We start from the raw sequence: 22393 nt of genomic DNA, 5'->3' as shown, positions 1-22393 counted from the left end.
ATATAAAGCTTCAGGATCTGCTACAGTCATAACCTGGACAGGGATTATGGATTGGTTTGAGGAAGAGAATTCGGTACAGCTCTGTGGTTGCATTCGTGCACCCATGACCCAAGGATGAGGGATCAAGGAAGAGTGGTCATAGTCCACAGTGTGAGAAGTTGAAGCATTTCCTTCAGCATTATCTCCCAAATACAGATGCGACATTTTGAATGGCACTGACATGGTACTGACCAGAGTACACAAAGATCGGTCTGCGGGATCATTCCAGCAGGCCCTGATGTATGACATCCATACATATGTTTCCACTGGTGTTTCTGTAGACAGAGAAGCTCTGGGATGAACTGGTAACATTGGGACATTCCCATGGAAATTGAAAGCACAAGCGCACTCTCAGATTGCTGTTTGGAAAGACTCCAATATGACGTACAGCAGAATGCCGAGCTGAAAACCTTAAGCTTCATTTCCAGAAGAGGAAGTGTACTCTGCACTTTCAGAATTGTGAGGTAAGTGCAATAAACAAAGATTTATTAATTGAAAAAATATGGTGTGCTCATCACAAGAAAGGCAACACCAGCAATTAGAGATATACCAGACAACACACACAGGAACAGGACGTGGCATCAATGCCTAGGGTATATTGTCCTCACAGAAATATCATGGAACTTTGTACACCAAATGGTCTAAAATTTTCACTTAACAAAGCCCTATAAATCTATATTAGATACCTGATATTACTTGCCAGTAGAGATAAAGAAGTATAGTAAAAGAAACAGGAAGTACCATTTTCAGTTCCAAAGAGTTTGAAGGCCCAGAAAATAAGCTTTCAAACATCTAGACTGCAAAACGCTACCAGAGCAAGTATTGAAAACTGAGGTGAGGAAAACATGAAGTACAACAGTGTCTCAGAATCACAAAAGGCATTATACCAGGAAAGGGAAGGGAAACACTAAAAACGAGCCAAATAATATCAGAAAACCCAAGAATGAGACAATAAAAGGGCTAAAGTCAGTCCAAAGCAGACTTGATAATGCAGACGGACTCATGAAAGACTGTGAAGACAGGGGAACAGAAATCCCTCGATCAGAAGAAGGCATAGAAAAAGAAGTGCAAACCAATGCAAACATTGCTGTTGAAGCCTGGGGTAAGACAAAGCATGAAAGAGTATGATTCGTAAGAGTCCCAGATGGAAAAGAAAGTTTAACCAAAAAAAGCCTGCAAAGATAATTGTAGAAAAGTCAGACTGTAACTTGCTGAAAGACAAGAAAGAAACATCCATACAAATTCAGGATCTACACAGAGTCCAAAGGAGGTGGAATCCCAATAGACCTACTTGCAGCTGTATAATTCAAATCAACAAAGTTCATGATCACCCCAGTGTTTTAAAATGCATCTAGAGGAAAGCAATTTATTCACAACAGAAACTCCAGAGGGGTTTCAGCTCATATCTCGGCCGAAATATCGCAGAACAGGGAGGAGTGCAAGGACATAGGCCATATCCTGAATGAGAAAAAGCTGTAATCATGGGTAGCCTATGCCACATGACTGCCATTTCTAATAACGGCAGAGCTAGGGAAATTCACAGACCAGCAAAGCTTAAAAGAATTCAGCAGTTCAAAACTTATCCTAAAAGAAAGATTGAGAATTCTACCCTGAATAGAAAAGTAGCAAGATGAAATGGAAATAAGAAAAACCATTATTGGAAATGCAAGAAGAGCGTGAGTTACAAACAAGAAACAAGAAGAAGGCAAGGAGGACATCAAAGCCATAAGATGGGAGAGGGTAGCAGGAAATCATAGGTGATTTTAAGCACTATCTTAATTGATTGACGTATATGACTCTCTGATTGAAGCAAACGGAGTGATGCATGGCCTAATGTGTTTGCAAAACCAACAACAAGCAAACAAACAAACAGACACCAAAAGGGTACGGTTGCCTGACATATACCAAAGAAACCATGAGTATTCAAAACAAAATACTCAAATTGATGTCAAGGATCATTCAGCACGCATCGACCCAGTATCGCATCTTAAATGTACTCAACACACTTGTATTCAGAACACAGACGCGTGCATTAATATTCATAAATATTGATTCAAAAGAGCATATCGTGACCTAACCCAAATGCCGATTTTGAATAAGATTTGCTCATAGTCCGTTATATACAATTACAATTCTTCCAAAAGCAAGAATGAATGCCGTATACTACCCTAAGTAGAGAAGAATCGGCATAAGCCTATAACAAAGACAAGTAGCTCTGCAAAACTCTACTAAGAGCAAACGAGACTGACAGTAAAGTGCACATTGGGATTGGTTTCATTTCTCGGAATTTCAATCCCCCATTAAAAAAAATGGATCCATTTTCTGAGAGCTTGAGTGCTTCAGCAGAAAGCAACCGACGGATATGTATTCTGGGTGAATGGATATTACACAAACATGAGTTTCCTTTAGTGGGGTCTCTGCGTACTGTGAGCTGTTAGAAAGTTTCAAGACGTGTGAAACCATAAACTAAAAATGGACACACTTCCCTCCGTTTGTACTGTATATACAGATCTGACCGAAAGGAAAGAGGGAAGATAAAAGGACAATGGCACGCTAGTGGATAGGATCACATTTAACTTTGGAACCTCTCGTTTGATGCAGCCCCTCCCCCAACACTGACAATATTCAGCAACCATTGGGGATGTCAGTTACCGTATGGATTCTAGGTGGAATCTTGGTGTGTAACGCGAGGCTTGTTGTGGCTGGTGTATCCAAGTTAACTGGGCAGAATTCTGTGGGTGGATCAGTGTGATGGAGGGGTTGCAGCCCTTTGTGGAGATTGGCTTAGTTCTTTTTTTCGGGACGCTTTGTAAGTTCGAGATAATGCTGCTGCCCAAAGACTTAAGCCCACGGGTAAATTTCCAGAACCTGAAAGGGCAGACAGTGGAAGATCTGCCTGTCATCAGCTTACTGGTGAGGCTCCGAGGTACTTTCAGACATGCCCAGTCCTGTTGAAGTCGACTTTATGGGAGACACGAAGAGAAGCTGGCAGAAAAGCTGGCTGCACGGACTGAGGAGAGATGCGAACATATAGATGAGAGCTGTTCCGCTACAATGGAGAATACCGGCATGGAGACATCTCTAGAGAATACCAGGCTCGAAAGGCATTCATGAGCTCTACTGATCCTCTGTGATACTGGCAGAAACATTCGGAGTGTCAACGTGAACTTGAGAAAGTCACTCAATTCTCTGGTCCAAGAACGGCTCCAAGATTCCAGACGTCTAAAAGAGAAGAGATGGCAAAGATGATAAAAGCGCTCATGTCCTTGGAAGAGGTCATGAGAATCCACTGGTCCCAAGGGGCATTTAGAAACCATTCAGACCAAAATGCACCAAGCCCAGGTAAGCCTTTTCCCAGGTTTGGGCCTTGCTATCAAGCACTTGCTCTTCCCTCCCCTCCACTCAGGCATCCATTTTAAAGGATCAGAACCTGAGCTGCAATGAAGCCATTAGGAGAAGAGCAAGCCCCTCCTAGAATCAGAGTTCCTCAGTCTTCACACTCTGTGAACAATAGTGAACTCCTTAAAGGTCAAATACTCTCGCCTAAAATAGTTAGGAGTTGAATACTTATCTCACACAAAAAATGATGACCTTCCCCTAGATTCAGGAAATGCTGGGTTTATGTCTTGTCTGGGGTGAAGGGAGTGTGGTAAGTGAGAGGAATCTTTGACTGAACTTGAATATGTACTAGGCCTCAGTTTTTCAAGACAGCATATATAGGTAAATATTATGTCAGATAGTGACATCAACTGTTAAAAGTCCTGAAAAACTTTAAAGACACAGGTTTTGTGGACCGTCTTTCTCTTCAGTCAAGCACCGGGTGCACGATATATTGGGGGTGCAGACATGCTTGTGTTAAATTGCTTTACCCAACATGATCGGATGATTAAGCGTTCTCATCACTGATAGAAGAACACCTGTTTTCAATAGCCTAGCATAGCTGCAGCAGGGTTCTCAAAGCTAAAATGCCTGTATGTGCTTTTGGAATCAAGCCTAAAAGTGTATATTTTGTTTGGTTTTTCTTGTACATTCCTAGAGAAGAATGTTACACGTTGAAATGCCAACATTGGCCAGTATGTGTCATTGGGAGTATAGGGCACCACATGCACAACGGAAACCCAGGTTCTCGGTTATACCATGGTTTCAATAGGTACTTCATGGTTCCTGTTGCTGTTGGAGGCTTCAACAGTAAAGAGTTGACATGTCCCCTTCAACATTTTGGACTGTGATTTTACTTTCTATCTGTCTACATTTTTCTTAGAGCTGACATAATTTTACAAAAATTGACAAGTCTGACTTCTAGGTAAATTTAGTACGTTTGAAACACTAATTTCACTTTCATATAAATCCCAAAACATGTAAATCAATTCTATTAACCTTCTTAAAACCTGCAACTGTGTTATCAACACAATGTCAAAATTGGAGTCTTCGGACAATCCCTCCAACCATGGCTTTATAGAAAACAGAGCTAAACAAACATCACATTTCTGTGAATTATATCTGGAAAGTATTGATTTATCGATGCCCAGTTGGCAGAGAACCAGTGCAATCTGCGCTCACTCCCTCCCATGTACACAGCAATGTAAACTTCCACTCACACAGCCCTTGGCACAGGACACTTTCCGAACAGAGGTCTGTTACTTCCAAAGACAGGATGAGGCCTCAGGAAACCTGGAAGCAGGAAAAGGCAATGTCGAGATTGGAAATCTGTGCAGGATCTGACCTCTGCTAATGGAGCAGCAAAGGTGAAACTCTGTTTTACTTGGACGCACACTCTCAAGCCGACAGCACACATGGGACTGTACGTAATGCGATGAGTGTTAGAAGAGTGCACAGCAGATGCTTGGCTGACATAACTCATAGAAATCAGCACAAAATATCCCCACAATTGATTCTGAGACCAAGATCCCATCTGCCAAATTTGAGCTAGCAGAGGCAGCGGAAAATGAGGTATAGAGCTACAGATAATTTCACACGCTGAGTCTCAGGGTTCTGGAGTGTGTTGTGTGATGCGGTGGGTTCTATCAAGAGAGCAAACCGACCTGTTACCCCAGTAAGAAAGAAACACATTGGCGTGTGAGGTTGAGTTTTTCGATAAGTGCCATAGCCACATCCACTGCATCTTTCAGGCCCAGGATCAATTTGGCATTTTGCCAATAGAGCACATGTGGGGCTCAACTACAGAAGCCGTGAATCTGGTCTGAGGGATTCAGTGGCCCTTGGGTTTGAAATCAGTATTAAAACTTCAGGATCTGCTACAGTCATAACCTGGACAGGGATTATGGATTGGTTTGAGGAAGAGAATTCGGTACAGCTCTGTGGTTGCATTCGTGCACCCATGACCCAAGGATGAGGGATCAAGGAAGAGTGGTCAAAGTCCACAGTGTGAGATGTTGAAGCATTTCCTTCAGCATTATCTGCCAAATGCAGATGCGACATTTTGAATGGCACTGACATGGTACTGACCAGAGTACACAAAGATCGGTCTGCGGGATCATTCCAGCAGGCCCTGATGTATGACATCAATACATATGTTTCCACTGGTGTTGCTGTATACAGATAAGCTCTGGGAAGGACTGGTAACATTGGGACATTCCCATGGCAATAGAAAGCACAAGCACACTCTCAGTTTGCTGTTTGGAAAGACTCCAATATGACCTACAGCAGAATGCCGAGCTGAAAACCTTTAAGCTTCATTTCCAGAAGAGGAAGTGTACTCTGCACTTTCAGAAATGTGAGGTAAGTGCAATAAAAAGAAGTTTTACTAATTGAAATATTATAGTGTGCTCATCACAACAAAGGCAACACCAGCAATAAGAGATAACCAGACAACACACACAGGAACAGGACATGGCATCAATGCCTAGGGAAAATTGTCCTCACAGAAATATCTTGGAACTTTGTACACCCAATTGTCCTAAATTTTCACTTAACAAAGACCTATAAATCTATATTAGATACCTGATATTACTTGTCCACTAGAGATAAAGTAGTATAGTAAAAGAAACAGGAAGTACCATTTTCAGTTCCAAAGAATTTGAAGGCCCAAAAAGTAAGCTTTCAAACATCTAGACTGCAAAACGCTACGAGAGCAAGTATTGAAAACTGAGGTGAGGAAAACATGAAGTACAAAAGTGTCTCAGAAACACAAAAGGCATTATACCAGGAAAGGGGAAGGGAAACTCTAAAAATGAGACAAAAAATATCAGAAAACTCAAGGATGAGACAATACCAGGGCTAAAGTCAGTCCAAAGCAGACTTGATTATGCAGACGGATTCGTGAAGGACTGTGAAGACAGGGGAACAGAAATCCCTCGATCAGAAGAAGACATAGAAAAAGAAGTGCAAACCAATGCAAACATTGCTGTTGAAGCCTGGGGAAAGACAAAGCATGAAAGAGTATGACTCGTAAGAATCCCAGATGGAAAAGCAAGATTAACAAAAAAATGCCTGCAAAGATAATTGTAGACAAGTCACACTGAAACTTGCTGAAAGACAAGAAAGTATCATCTATACGAATTCAGGATCTACACAGAGTCCAAAGGAGTTGGAATCCCAATAGACCTACTTGCAGCGGTATAATTCAAACCTACAAAATTCATGATCACCCCAGTGATTTAAAATGCGTCTAGAGGAAAGCAATTTAGTCACAACAGGACCTCCAGAGGGGTTTCAGCTCATATCTCGGCAGAAATATCGCAGAACAGGGAGGAGTGCAAGGACATAGGCCATATCCTGAATGAGAAAAAGCTGTAATCATGGGTAGCCTATGCCACATGACTGCCATTTCTAATAACGGCAGAGCTAGGGAAATTCACAGACCAGCAAAGCTTAAAAGAATTCAGCAGTTCAAAACTTATTCTAAAAGAAAGATTGAGAATTCTACCCTGAATAGAAAAGTAGCAAGATGAAATGGAAATAAGAAAAACCATTATTAGAAATGAAAGAAGAGCGTGAGTTACAAACAAGAAACAAGAAGAAGGCAAGGAGGACATCAAAGCCATAAGATGGGAGAGGGTAGCAGGAAATCATAGGTGATTTTAAGCACTATCTTAATTGATTCACATATATGACTCTCTGATTGAAGCAAACGGAGTGATGCATGGCCTAATGTGTTTGCAAAACCAACTACAAACAAATAAACAAACAATCAAACAAACAGACAGACACAAAAAGAGTACGGTTTGCTGACATATACCAAAGAAACCATGAGTATTCAAAACAAAATACACAAATTGATGTCAAGGATCATTCAGCATGCATCGACCCAGTATCGCAGCTAAAATGTACTCAACACACTTGTATTCAGAACACAGACGCGTGCATTAATATTCATAAATATTGATTCAAAAGAGCATATCGTGACCTAACCCAAATGCCGATTTTGAATAAGATTTGGTCATAGTCCGTGATATAGGCTTACAATTCTTCCAACAGCAAGAATGAATGCCATATTCTACCCTAACTAGAGAAGAAAAGGCATAAGCATATAACAAAGACAAGTAGCTCGGCAAAACTGTACTAAGAGGAAACGAGAAAGACAGTAAAGTGCACATTGGGATTGGTTTCATTTCTCGGAATTTCAGCCCCCATGAAACAAATGGATCCATTTCCTGAGAGCGAGGGTGTTTCAGCAGAAAGCAACAGACGTATATGTATTCTGGTTGAATGGATATTACACAAACATGAGTTTCCTTTAGTGGGGTCTCTGTGTACTGTGAGCTGTTAGAAAGTTTCAAGACGTGTGAAACCATAAACTAAAAATGGACACACTTCCCTCCGTTGGTTCTGTATATAAATATCTGAACCAAAGGAAAGAGGGAAGATAAAAGGACAATGGCACGCTAGTGGATAGAATCATATTTAACTTAGGAACCTCTCGTTTGATGCAGCCCCTCCCCCAACACTGACAATTTTCAGCAACCATTGTGGATTTCAATTACCGGTTGGATTCTAGTTGGAATCTTGGTGTGTACCGCGAGGCTTGTTGTCGCTGGTGGATCCAAGGTAACTGGGCAGAATTCTGTGGGTGGATCAGTGTGATGGTGGGTCTGCCGCCCTTTGTGGAGATTGGCTTAGGTCTTTTGTTCGGGACGCTGTGTAAGTTCGAGATAATGCTGCTGCCCAAAGACCTAAGTTCACGGGTAAGTTTCCAGAACCTGAAAGTTCAGACAGTGGAATATCTGCCTGTCATCAGCTTACTGGTGAGGCTCCGAGGTACTTTCAGACTTGCCCAGTCCTGTTGAAATCGACTTTATGGGAGACACGAAGAGAAGCTGGCAGAAAAGCTGGCTGCACTGACTGAGGAGAGATGCGAACATATTGATGAGAGTTGTTCCGCTACAATGGAGAATACCGGCATGGAGACATCTCTAGAGAATACCAGGCTCGAAAGATATTCATGAGCCATACTGATCCTCTGTGATACTGGCAGAAACATTCGGAGTGTCAATGTGCACTTGAGAAAGTCACTCAATTCTCTGCTCCAAGAACGGCTCCAAGATTCCTGACGTCTAAAAGAGAAGAGATGGCAGAAATGAAAAAAGCGCTCATGTTCTTGGAAGAGGTCATGAGAATCCACAGGTCCCAAGGGGCATTTAGAAACCATTCAGACCAAAATGCACCAAGCCCAGGTAAGCCTTTTCCCAGGTTTGGGCCTTGCTATCAAGCACTTGCTCTTCCCTCCCCTCCACTCAGGCATCCATTTTAAAGGATCAGAACCTGAGCTGCAATGAAGCCAGTAGGAGAAGAGCAAGCCCCTCCTAGAATCAGAGTTCCTCCATCTTCACACTCTGTGAACAACAGTGAATTCCTTAAAGTTCAAATACTCTCGCCTAAAATAATTGGTATTTGAATACTTAGCTCACACCAAGAAATGATGACCTTACCCTTGATTCAGCAAATGCTGGGTTTATGTCTTGTCTGGGGTGAAGGGAGTGTGGTAAGTGAGAGGAATCTTTGACTGAACTTGAATATGTACTAGGCCTCAGTTTTTCAAGACACTATATATAGGTAAATATTATGTCAGATAGTGACCTGAACTCTAAAAGTCGTGAAAGGCTTTAAAGACACAGGTTTGGTGGACCGTTTTTCTTTTCAGTCAAGCACCGGGTGCACGATATATTGGGGGTGCCGATTTGGTTGTGTTAAATTGCTTTACCCAACATGATGGTATGATTAAGCGTTCTCATCACTGATAAAATAACACCAGCTTTTCAATAGCTTAGCATAGCTGCAGCAGGTTTCTGATAGCTAAAATGCCTGTATGTGCTTTTGGAATCAAGCCTAAATGCATAAATTTTGTTTGGTTTTTCTTGTACTTTCCTAGAGAGGAATGTTACCCCTTGAAATGCCAACATTGGTCAGCATGTGTCATTGGGAGTATAGGGCACCACATGCCCAACGGAAAACCAGGTTCTCGGATATTTCATGTTATCAATAGGTACTTCATGGTTCCTGTTGGTGTTGGAGGCTTCAACAGTAAAGAGTTGACATATCCCCTTCAACATTTTAGACTGTGATTTTACTTTCTGTCTACATTTTTTTTAGAGCTGACATAATGTTACAAAAATTGAGAAGTCTGACTTCTAGGTAAATTTAGTTCGTTTCAAACACTAACTTCATTTTCATATAAATCCCAAAACTTGTATATCAATTCTATTAACCTTCATAAAACCTGCAACTGTGTTATCAACACAATGTCAAAATTACAGTCTTCGGACAATCCCTCCAACTATGGCTTTATATAAAACAGAGCTTAACAAATATCACATTTCTATGAATTATATCTGGAAAGTATTGATTTATCGATGCCCAGTTGGCAGAGAACAAGTGCAACCTGCGCTCACTCCCTCCCATGTACACAGCAATGTAAACTTTCACTCATCCAGCCCTTGGCACAGGACACTTTCCGAAGAGTGGTCTGTAACATCCAAAGACAGCATGAGGCCTCATGAAACCTGGAAGCAGGAGAAGGCAAAGTAGGGAATGGAAATCTGTGCAGGATCTGACCTCTGCTGATGAAGCAGCAAAGGTGAAACTCTGTTTTACTTGGACGCACACTCTCAAGCCGACAGCACACATGGGACTGTAGGTAATGCGCTGAGTGTTAGAAGATTGCACAGCAGATGCTTGGCTGACATAACTCATAGAAATCAGCACAAAATATCCCCACAATTGATTCTGAGACCAAGATCCCATCTGCCAAATTTGAGCTAGCAGAGGCAGCGGAAAATGAGGGATAGAGCTACAGATGATTTCACACGCTGAGTCTCAGGGCTCTGGAGTGTGTTGTGGGTTGTGGTGGGTTCTATCAACAGAGCAAACCGACCTGTTACCCCAGTAAGAAAGCAAACACATTGGCGTGTGAGGTTGAGTTTTCCATATGTGCCATGGCCACATCAACTGCAACTTGCAGGCCCAGGATCAATTTGGCATTTTGCCAATAGAGCACTTGTGGGGCTCAACTAGGGAAGCTGTGCATCTGGTCTGAGGGATTCAGTGGCCCTTGGGTTTGAAATCAGTATAAAAAGCTTCAGGATCTGCTACAGTCATAACCTGGACAGGGATTACGGATTGGTTTGAGGAAGAGAATTCGGTACAGCTCTGTGGTTGCATTCGTGCACCCATGACCCAAGGATGAGGGATCAAGGAATAGTGGTCAAAATCCACAAAGTGAAAAGTTGAAGCATTTCCTTCAGCATTATCTCCCAAATGCAGATGCTATATTTTGGATGGCACTGACATGGTACTGCCCAGGGGAAACATAGATCGGTCTGTGGGATCATTCCAGCAGGCCCTGATGTATGACATCCATACATATGTTTCCACTGGTGTTTCTGTATTCAGAGAAGCTCTGGGATGAACTGGTAACATTGGGACATTCCCATGGCAAAAGAAAGCACAAGTGCACTCTCAGTTTTCTGTTTTGGAAAGACTCCAACATGACGTAAAGCAGAATGCCGAGCTGAAAACCTTTAAGCTTCATTTCCAGAAGAGGAAGTGTACTCTGCACTTTCAGAATTGTGAGTTAAGTGCAATAAAATGAAGTTTTACTAATTGAAATTATATGGTGTGCTCATCACAACAAAGGCAACACCAGCAATTAGAGAAATACCAGACAACACACACAGGAACAGGACATGGCATCAATGCCTAGGGAAAATTGTCCTCACAGAAATATCATGGAACTTTGTATACCCAATGGCCCTTAATTTTCACTTAACAAAGCCCTATAAATCTATATTATTTACCTGATATTACTTGACCAGTAGAGATAAAGAAGTATAGTATAAGAAACATGAAGTACCATTTTCAGTTCCAAAGAGTTTGAAGGCCCAAAAAATAAGCTTTCAAACATCTAGACTGCAAAACGCTACCAGAGCAAGTATTGAAAACTGAGGTGAGGAAAACGTGAAGTACAACAGGGTCTCAGAATCACAAAAGGCAGTATACCAGGAAAGGGGAAGAGAAACTCTAAAAACGAGCCAAATAATAACAGAAAACCCAAGGATGAGACAATACCAGGGCTAAAGTCAGTCCAAAGCAGACTTGATAATGCAGACGGACTCGTGAAAGACTGTGAAGACAGGGGAACAGAAATCCCTCGATCAGAAGAAGACATAGAAAAAGAAGTGCAAACCAATGCAAACATTGCTGTTGAAGCCTGGGGTAAGACAAAGCATGAAAGAGTATGATTCGTAAGAGTCCCAGATGGAAAAGCAAGTTTAACCAAAAAAAGCCTGCAAAGATAATTGTAGAAAAGTCAGACTGTAACTTGCTGAAAGACAAGAAAGAATCATCCATACAAATTCAGGATCTACACAGAGTCCAAAGGAGGTGGAATCCCAATAGACCTACATGCAGCTGTATAATTCAAATCAACAAAGTTCATGATCACCCCAGTGTTTTAAAATGCATCTAGAGGAAAGCAATTTATTCACAACAGAAACTCCAGAGGGGTTTCAGCTCATATCTCGGCCGAAATATCGCAGAACAGGGAGGAGTGCAAGGACATAGGCCATATCCTGAATGAGAAAAAGCTGTAATCATGGGTAGCCTATGCCACATGACTGCCATTTCTAATAACGGCAGAGCTAGGGAAATTCACAGACCAGCAAAGCTTAAAAGAATTCAGCAGTTCAAAACTTATCCTAAAAGAAAGATTGAGAATTCTACCCTGAATAGAAAAGTAGCAAGATGAAATGGAAATAAGAAAAACCATTATTGGAAATGCAAGAAGAGCGTGAGTTACAAACAAGAAACAAGAAGAAGGCAAGGAGGACATCAAAGCCATAAGATGGGAGAGGGTAGCAGGAAATCATAGGTGATTTTAAGCACTATCTTAATTGATTGACGTATATGACTCTCTGATTGAAGCAAACGGAGTGATGCATGGCCTAATGTGTTTGCAAAACCAACAACAAGCAAACAAACAAACAGACACCAAAAGGGTACGGTTGCCTGACATATACCAAAGAAACCATGAGTATTCAAAACAAAATACTCAAATTGATGTCAAGGATCATTCAGCACGCATCGACCCAGTATCGCAGCTTAAATATACTCAACACACTTGTATTCAGAACACAGACGCGTGCATTAATATTCATAAATATTGATTCAAAAGAGCATATCCTGACCTAACCCAAATGCCGATTTTTAATAAGATTTGCTCATAGTACGTTATATACAATTACAATTCTTCCAAAAGCAAGAATGAATGCCGTATACTACCCTAAGTAGAGAAGAAACGGCATAAGCCTGTAACAAAGACAAGTAGCTCTGCAAAACTGTACTAAGAGCAAACGAGACAGACAGTAAAGTGCACATTGGGATTGCTTTCATTTCTCGGAATTTCAGCCCCCATGAAAAAAATGGATCCATTTACTGAGAGCGTGAGTGTTTCAGCAGAAAGCAACCGACGGATATGTATTCTGGGTGAATGGATATTACACAAACATGAGTTTCAGTTAGTGGGGTCTCTGTGTACTCTGAGCTGTTAGAAAGTTTCAAGACGTGTGAAACCATAAACTAAAAATGGACACACTTCCCTCCGTTTGTACTGTATATACAGATATGAACAAAAGGAAAGAGGGAAGATAAAAGGACAATGGCACGCTAGTGGATAGAATCACATTTAACTTTGGAACCTCTCGTTTGATGCAGCCCCTCCCCCAACACTGACAATATTCAGCAACTATTGGGGATGTCAGTTACCGTTTGGATTCTAGGTGGTATCTTGGTGTGTACCTTGAGGCTTGTTGTGGCTGGTGTATCCAAGTTAACTGGGCAGAATTCTGTGGGTGGATCAGTGTGATGGAGGGGCTGCAGCCCTTTGTGGAGATTGGCTTAGTTCTTTTTTTCGGGACGCTTTGTAAGTTCGAGATAATGCTGCTGCCCAAAGACTTAAGCCCACGGGTAATTTTCCAGAACCTGAAAGGGCAGACAGTGGAAGATCTGCCTGTCATCAGCTTACTGGTGAGGCTCCGAGGTACTTTCAGACTTGCCCAGTCCTGTTGAAGTCGACTTTATGGGAGACACGAAGAGAAGCTGGCAGAAAAGCTGGCTGCACGGACTGAGGAGAGATGCGAACATATAGATGAGAGCTGTTCCGCTACAATGGAGAATACCGGCATGGAGACATCTCTAGAGAATACCAGGCTCGAAAGGCATTCATGAGCCCTACTGATCCTCTGTGATACTGGCAGAAACATTCGGAGTGTCAACGTGCACTTGAGAAAGTCACTCAATTCTCTGCTCCAAGAACGGCTCCAAGATTCCTGACGTCTAAAATAGAAGAGATGGCAGAGATGATAAAAGCGCTCATGTTCTTGGAAGAGGTCATGAGAATCCACAGGTCCCAAGGGGCATTTAGAAACCATTCAGACCAAAATGCACCAAGCCCAGGTAAGCCTTTTCCCAGGTTTGTGCCTTGCTATCAAGCACTTGCTCTTCCCTCCCCTCCACTCAGGAATCCATTTTAAAGGATCAGAACCTGAGCTGAAATGAAGCCATTAGGAGAAGAGCAAGCCCCTCATAGAATCAGAGTTCCTCAGTCTTCACACTCTGTGAACAACAGTGAACTCCTTAAAGGTCAAATACTCTCGCCTAAAATAGTTAGGAGTTGAATACTTATCTCACACAAAAAATGATGACCTTCCCCTAGATTCAGGAAATGCTGGGTTTATGTCTTGTCTGGGGTGAAGGGAGTGTGGTAAGTGAGAGGAATCTTTGACTGAACTTGAATATGTACTAGGCCTCAGTTTTTCAAGACAGCATATATAGGTAAATATTATGTCAGATAGTGACATCAACTGTTAAAAGTCGTGAAAGACTTTAAAGACACAGGTTTTGTGGACCGTCTTTCTCTTCAGTCAAGCACCGGGTGCACGATATATTGGGGGTGCCGATTTGGTTGTGTTAAATTGCTTTACCCAACATGATCGGGTGATTAAGCGTTCTCATCACTGATAGAAGAACACCTGTTTTCAATAGCCTAGCATAGCTGCAGCAGGGTTCTCAAAGCTATAATGCCTGTATGTGCTTTTGGAATCAAGCCTAAAAGTGTATATTTTGTTTGGTTTTTCTTGTACTTTCCTAGAGAAGAATGTTACCCGTTGAATAGCCAACATTGGCCAGTATGTGTCATTGGGAGTATAGGGCACCACATGCACAACGGAAACCCAGGTTTTCGGTTATTTCATGGTTTCAATAGGTACTTCATGGTTCCTGTTGGTGTTGGAGGCTTCAACAGTAAAGAGTTGACATGTCCCCTTCAACATTTTGGACTGTGATTTTACTTTCTATCTGTCTACATTTTTCTTAGAGCTGACATAATGTTACAAAAATTGACAAGTCTGACTTCTAGGTAAATTTAGTACGTTTGAAACACTAATTTCACTTTCATATAAATCCCAAAACATGTAAATCAATTCTATTAACCTTCTTAAAACCTGCAACTGTGTTATCAACACAATGTCAAAATTGGAGTCTTCGGACAATCCCTCCAACCATGGCTTTATAGAAAACAGAGCTAAACAAACATCACATTTCTGTGAATTATATCTGGAAAGTATTGATTTATCGATGCCCAGTTGGCAGAGAACCAGTGCAACCTGCGCTCACTCCCTCCCATGTACACAACAATGTAAACTTCCACTCACACAGCCCTTGGCACAGGACACTTTCCGAACAGAGGTCTGTTACTTCCAAAGAAAGGATGAGGCCTCAGGAAACCTGGAAGCAGGAGAAGGCAAAGTAGAGAATGGAAATCTGTGCAGGATCTGACCTCTGCTAATGGAGCAGCAAAGGTGAAACTCTGTTTTACTTGGACGCACACTCTCAAGCCGACAGCACACATGGGACTGTACGTAATGCGCTGAGTGTTAGAAGAGTGCACAGCAGATGCTTGGCTGACATAACTCATAGAAATCAGCACAAAATACCCCACAATTGATTCTGAGACCAAGATCCCATCTGCCAAATTTGAGCTAGCAGAGGCAGCGGAAAATGAGGTATAGAGCTACAGATATTTTCACACGCTGAGTCTCAGGGTTCTGGAGTGTGTTGTGTGATGCGGTGGGTTCTATCAAGAGAGCAAACCGACCTGTTACCCCAGTAAGAAAGCAAACACATTGGCGTGTGAGGTTGAGTTTTTCGATAAGTGCCATGGCCACATCCACTGCATCTTTCAGGCCCAGGTTCAATTTGGCATTTTGCCAATAGAGCACGTGTGGGGCTCAACTACAGAAGCCGTGAATCTGGTCTGAGGGATTCAGTGGCCCTTGGGTTTGAAATCAGTATATAAAGCTTCAGGATCTGCTACAGTCATAACCTGGACAGGGATTATGGATTGGTTTGAGGAAGAGAATTCGGTACAGCTCTGTGGTTGCATTCGTGCACCCATGACCCAAGGATGAGGGATCAAGGAAGAGTGGTCATAGTCCACAGTGTGAGAAGTTGAAGCATTTCCTTCAGCATTATCTCCCAAATGCAGATGCGACATTTTGAATGGCACTGACATGGTACTGACCAGAGTACACAAAGATCGGTCTGCGGGATCATTCCAGCAGGCCCTGATGTATGACATCCATACATATGTTTCCACTGGTGTTTCTGTAGACAGAGAAGCTCTGGGATGAACTGGTAACATTGGGACATTCCCATGGAAATTGAAAGCACAAGCGCACTCTCAGATTGCTGTTTGGAAAGACTCCAATATGACGTACAGCAGAATGCCGAGCTGAAAACCTTAAGCTTCATTTCCAGAAGAGGAAGTGTACTCTGCACTTTCAGAATTGTGAGGTAAGTGCAATAAACAAAGATTTATTAATTGAAAAAATATGGTGTGCTCATCACAAGAAAGGCAACACCAGCAATTAGAGATATACCAGACAACACACACAGGAACAGGACGTGGCATCAATGCCTAGGGTATATTGTCCTCACAGAAATATCATGGAACTTTGTACACCAAATGGTCTAAAATTTTCACTTAACAAAGCCCTATAAATCTATATTAGATACCTGATATTACTTGCCAGTAGAGATAAAGAAGTATAGTAAAAGAAACAGGAAGTACCATTTTCAGTTCCAAAGAGTTTGAAGGCCCAGAAAATAAGCTTTCAAACATCTAGACTGCAAAACGCTACCAGAGCAAGTATTGAAAACTGAGGTGAGGAAAACATGAAGTACAACAGTGTCTCAGAATCACAAAAGGCATTATACCAGGAAAGGGAAGGGAAACACTAAAAACGAGCCAAATAATATCAGAAAACCCAAGAATGAGACAATAAAAGGGCTAAAGTCAGTCCAAAGCAGACTTGATAATGCAGACGGACTCATGAAAGACTGTGAAGACAGGGGAACAGAAATCCCTCGATCAGAAGAAGGCATAGAAAAAGAAGTGCAAACCAATGCAAACATTGCTGTTGAAGCCTGGGGTAAGACAAAGCATGAAAGAGTATGATTCGTAAGAGTCCCAGATGGAAAAGAAAGTTTAACCAAAAAAAGCCTGCAAAGATAATTGTAGAAAAGTCAGACTGTAACTTGCTGAAAGACAAGAAAGAAACATCCATACAAATTCAGGATCTACACAGAGTCCAAAGGAGGTGGAATCCCAATAGACCTACTTGCAGCTGTATAATTCAAATCAACAAAGTTCATGATCACCCCAGTGTTTTAAAATGCATCTAGAGGAAAGCAATTTATTCACAACAGAAACTCCAGAGGGGTTTCAGCTCATATCTCGGCCGAAATATCGCAGAACAGGGAGGAGTGCAAGGACATAGGCCATATCCTGAATGAGAAAAAGCTGTAATCATGGGTAGCCTATGCCACATGACTGCCATTTCTAATAACGGCAGAGCTAGGGAAATTCACAGACCAGCAAAGCTTAAAAGAATTCAGCAGTTCAAAACTTATCCTAAAAGAAAGATTGAGAATTCTACCCTGAATAGAAAAGTAGCAAGATGAAATGGAAATAAGAAAAACCATTATTGGAAATGCAAGAAGAGCGTGAGTTACAAACAAGAAACAAGAAGAAGGCAAGGAGGACATCAAAGCCATAAGATGGGAGAGGGTAGCAGGAAATCATAGGTGATTTTAAGCACTATCTTAATTGATTGACGTATATGACTCTCTGATTGAAGCAAACGGAGTGATGCATGGCCTAATGTGTTTGCAAAACCAACAACAAGCAAACAAACAAACAGACACCAAAAGGGTACGGTTGCCTGACATATACCAAAGAAACCATGAGTATTCAAAACAAAATACTCAAATTGATGTCAAGGATCATTCAGCACGCATCGACCCAGTATCGCATCTTAAATGTACTCAACACACTTGTATTCAGAACACAGACGCGTGCATTAATATTCATAAATATTGATTCAAAAGAGCATATCGTGACCTAACCCAAATGCCGATTTTGAATAAGATTTGCTCATAGTCCGTTATATACAATTACAATTCTTCCAAAAGCAAGAATGAATGCCGTATACTACCCTAAGTAGAGAAGAATCGGCATAAGCCTATAACAAAGACAAGTAGCTCTGCAAAACTCTACTAAGAGCAAACGAGACTGACAGTAAAGTGCACATTGGGATTGGTTTCATTTCTCGGAATTTCAATCCCCCATTAAAAAAAATGGATCCATTTTCTGAGAGCTTGAGTGCTTCAGCAGAAAGCAACCGACGGATATGTATTCTGGGTGAATGGATATTACACAAACATGAGTTTCCTTTAGTGGGGTCTCTGCGTACTGTGAGCTGTTAGAAAGTTTCAAGACGTGTGAAACCATAAACTAAAAATGGACACACTTCCCTCCGTTTGTACTGTATATACAGATCTGACCGAAAGGAAAGAGGGAAGATAAAAGGACAATGGCACGCTAGTGGATAGGATCACATTTAACTTTGGAACCTCTCGTTTGATGCAGCCCCTCCCCCAACACTGACAATATTCAGCAACCATTGGGGATGTCAGTTACCGTATGGATTCTAGGTGGAATCTTGGTGTGTAACGCGAGGCTTGTTGTGGCTGGTGTATCCAACTTAACTGGGCAGAATTCTGTGGATGGATCAGTATGATGGAGGGTCTGCCGCCCTTTGTGGAGATTGGCTTAGTTCTTTTTTTCGGGACGCTTTGTAAGTTCGAGATAATGCTGCTGCCCAAAGACCTAAGACCACGGGTAATTTTCCAGAACCTGAAAGGGCAGACAGTGGAAGATCTGCCTGTCATCAGCTTACTGGTGAGGCTCCGAGGTACTTTCAGACTTGCCCAGTCCTGTTGAAGTCGTCTTTATGGGAGACAGGAAGAGAAGCTGGCAGAAAAGCTGGCTGCACGGACTGAGGAGAGATGCGAACATATAGATGAGAGCTGTTCCGCTACAATGGAGAATACCGGCATGGAGACATCTCTAGAGAATACCAGGCTCGAAAGGCATTCATGAGCCCTACTGATCCTCTGTGATACTGGCAGAAACATTCGGAGTGTCAACGTGCACTTTAGAAAGTCACTCAATTCTCTGCTCCAAGAACGGCTCCAAGATTCCTGACATCTTAAAGAGAAGAGATGGCAGAGATGATAAAAGCGCTCATGTTCTTGGAAGAGGTCATGAGAATCCACAGGTCCCAAGGGGCATTTAGAAACCATTCAGACCAAAATGCACCAAGCCCAGGTAAGCCTTTTCCCAGGTTTGGGCCTTGCTATCAAGCACTTGCTCTTCCCTCCCCTCCACTCAGGAATCCATTTTAAAGGATCAGAACCTGAGCTGCAATGAAGCCAGTAGGAGAAGAGCAAGCCCCTCCTAGAATCAGAGTTCCACAGTCTTCACACTCTGTGAACAATAGTGAACTCTTTAAAGGTCAAAAACTCTCGCCTAAAATAGTTAGGAGTTGAATACTTATCTCACACAAAAAATGATGACCTTCCCCTAGATTCAGCAAATGCTGGTTTTATGTCTTGTCTGGGGTGAAGGGAGTGTGGTAAGTTAGAGGAATCTTTGACTGAACTTGAATATGTACTAGGCCTCAGTTTTTCAAGACAGCATATATAGGTAAATATTATGTCAGATAGTGACCTGAACTGTTAAAAGTCGTGAAAGACTTTAAAGACACAGGTTTTGTGGACCGTCTTTCTCTTCAGTCAAGCACCGGGTGCACGATATATTGGGGGTGCAGACTTGCTTGTGTTAAATTGCTTTACCCAACATGAACGTGTGATTAAGCGTTCTCATCACTGATAGAAGAACACCTGCTTTTCAGTAGCCTAGCATAGCTGCAGCAGGTTTCTCATAGCTAAAATGACTGTATGTGTTTTGGAATCAAGCCTAAATGTATATATTTTGTTTGGTTTTTCTTGTACTTTCCTAGAGAGGAATGTTACCCGTTGAAATGCCAACATTGGCCAGTATGTGTCATTGGGAGTATAGGGCACCACATGCACAACGGAAACCCAGGTTCTCGGTTATTTCATGGTTTCAATAGGTACTTCATTGTTCCTGCTGGTGTTGGAGGCTTCAACAGTAAAGAGTTGACATGTCCCCTTCAACATTTTGGACTGCGATTTTACTTTCTAGCTGTCTACATTTTTTTAGAGCTGACATAATGTTACAAAAATTGACAAGTCTGACTTCTAGGTAAATTTAGTACGTTTGAAACACTAATTTCACTTTCATATAAATCCCAAAACATGTATATCAATTCTATTAACCTTCTTAAAACCTGCAACTGTGTTATCAACACAATGTCAAAATTGGAGTCTTCGGACAATCCCTCCAACCATGGCTTTATAGAAAACAGAGCTAAACGAACATCACATTTCTGTGAATTATATCTGGAAAGTATTGATTTATCGATGCCCAGTTGGCAGAGAACCAGTGCAAACTGCGACACTCCCTCCCATGTACACAGCAATGTAAACTTCCAGTCACCCAGCCCTTGGCACAGGACACTTTCCGAAGAGTGGTCTGTTACTTCCAAAGACAGGATGAGGCCTCAGGAAACCTGGAAGCAGGAAAAGGCAAAGTAGAGAATGGAAATCTGTGCAGGATCTGACCTCTGCTGATGGAGCAGCAAAGGCGAAACTCTGTTTTATTTGGACGCACACTCTGAAGCCGACAGCACACATGGGACTGTAGGTAATGCGCTGAGTGTTAGAAGAGTGCACAGCAGATGCTTGGCTGACATAACTCATAGAAATCAGCACAAAATATCCCCACAATTGATTCTGAGACCAAGATCTGATCCGCCAAATTTGAGTTAGCAGAGGCAGCGGAAAATGAGGAATAGAGCTACAGATAATGGCACACGCTGAGTCTCAGGGCTCTGGAGTGTGTTGTGGGTTGTGGTGGGTTCTATCAACAGAGCAAACCGACCTGTTACCCCAGTAAGAAAGCAAACACATTGGCGTGTGAGGTTGAGTTTTCCATATGTGCCATGGCCACATCAACTGCAACTTGCAGGCCCAGGATCAATTTGGCATTTTGCCAATAGAGCACTTGTGGGGCTCAACTAGGGAAGCTGTGCATCTGGTCTGAGGGATTCAGTGGCCCTTGGGTTTGAAATCAGTATAAAAAGCTTCAGGATCTGCTACAGTCATAACCTGGACAGGGATTACGGATTGGTTTGAGGAAGAGAATTCGGTACAGCTCTGTGGTTGCATTCGTGCACCCATGACCCAAGGATGAGGGATCAAGGAATAGTGGTCAAAATCCACAAAGTGAAAAGTTGAAGCATTTCCTTCAGCATTATCTCCCAAATGCAGATGCTATATTTTGGATGGCACTGACATGGTACTGCCCAGGGGAAACATAGATCGGTCTGTGGGATCATTCCAGCAGGCCCTGATGTATGACATCCATACATATGTTTCCACTGGTGTTTCTGTATTCAGAGAAGCTCTGGGATGAACTGGTAACATTGGGACATTCCCATGGCAAAAGAAAGCACAAGTGCACTCTCAGTTTTCTGTTTTGGAAAGACTCCAACATGACGTAAAGCAGAATGCCGAGCTGAAAACCTTTAAGCTTCATTTCCAGAAGAGGAAGTGTACTCTGCACTTTCAGAATTGTGAGTTAAGTGCAATAAAATGAAGTTTTACTAATTGAAATTATATGGTGTGCTCATCACAACAAAGGCAACACCAGCAATTAGAGAAATACCAGACAACACACACAGGAACAGGACATGGCATCAATGCCTAGGGAAAATTGTCCTCACAGAAATATCATGGAACTTTGTATACCCAATGGCCCTTAATTTTCACTTAACAAAGCCCTATAAATCTATATTATTTACCTGATATTACTTGACCAGTAGAGATAAAGAAGTATAGTATAAGAAACATGAAGTACCATTTTCAGTTCCAAAGAGTTTGAAGGCCCAAAAAATAAGCTTTCAAACATCTAGACTGCAAAACGCTACCAGAGCAAGTATTGAAAACTGAGGTGAGGAAAACGTGAAGTACAACAGGGTCTCAGAATCACAAAAGGCAGTATACCAGGAAAGGGGAAGAGAAACTCTAAAAACGAGCCAAATAATAACAGAAAACCCAAGGATGAGACAATACCAGGGCTAAAGTCAGTCCAAAGCAGACTTGATAATGCAGACGGACTCGTGAAAGACTGTGAAGACAGGGGAACAGAAATCCCTCGATCAGAAGAAGACATAGAAAAAGAAGTGCAAACCAATGCAAACATTGCTGTTGAAGCCTGGGGTAAGACAAAGCATGAAAGAGTATGATTCGTAAGAGTCCCAGATGGAAAAGCAAGTTTAACCAAAAAAAGCCTGCAAAGATAATTGTAGAAAAGTCAGACTGTAACTTGCTGAAAGACAAGAAAGAATCATCC

The 22393-nt window shown here is 42.0% G+C and overlaps 1 long non-coding RNA gene across 1 annotated transcript; it reads right to left on the bottom strand.

Annotated features, from left to right (window-relative positions):
• Positions 1 to 4637: 4637 nt before the first annotated feature.
• On the bottom strand, positions 4638 to 20542 carry LOC141575557 (uncharacterized). The gene is made up of 4 exons (XR_012503191.1): positions 20477 to 20542; positions 13291 to 13827; positions 7983 to 8552; positions 4638 to 4710 (listed from the first exon to the last, which is right to left on the bottom strand). It is a non-coding gene; the product is annotated as an uncharacterized LOC141575557 (long non-coding RNA).
• Positions 20543 to 22393: the final 1851 nt, after the last annotated feature.

This window comes from Camelus bactrianus, chromosome 29, assembly GCF_048773025.1.
Source record: "Camelus bactrianus isolate YW-2024 breed Bactrian camel chromosome 29, ASM4877302v1, whole genome shotgun sequence".
Taxonomy (NCBI): Eukaryota; Metazoa; Chordata; class Mammalia; order Artiodactyla; family Camelidae; genus Camelus; species Camelus bactrianus.
The sequence above is the reverse complement of the archived record's forward strand: the minus strand, read 5'-3'. Positions and strand labels throughout refer to the sequence as shown.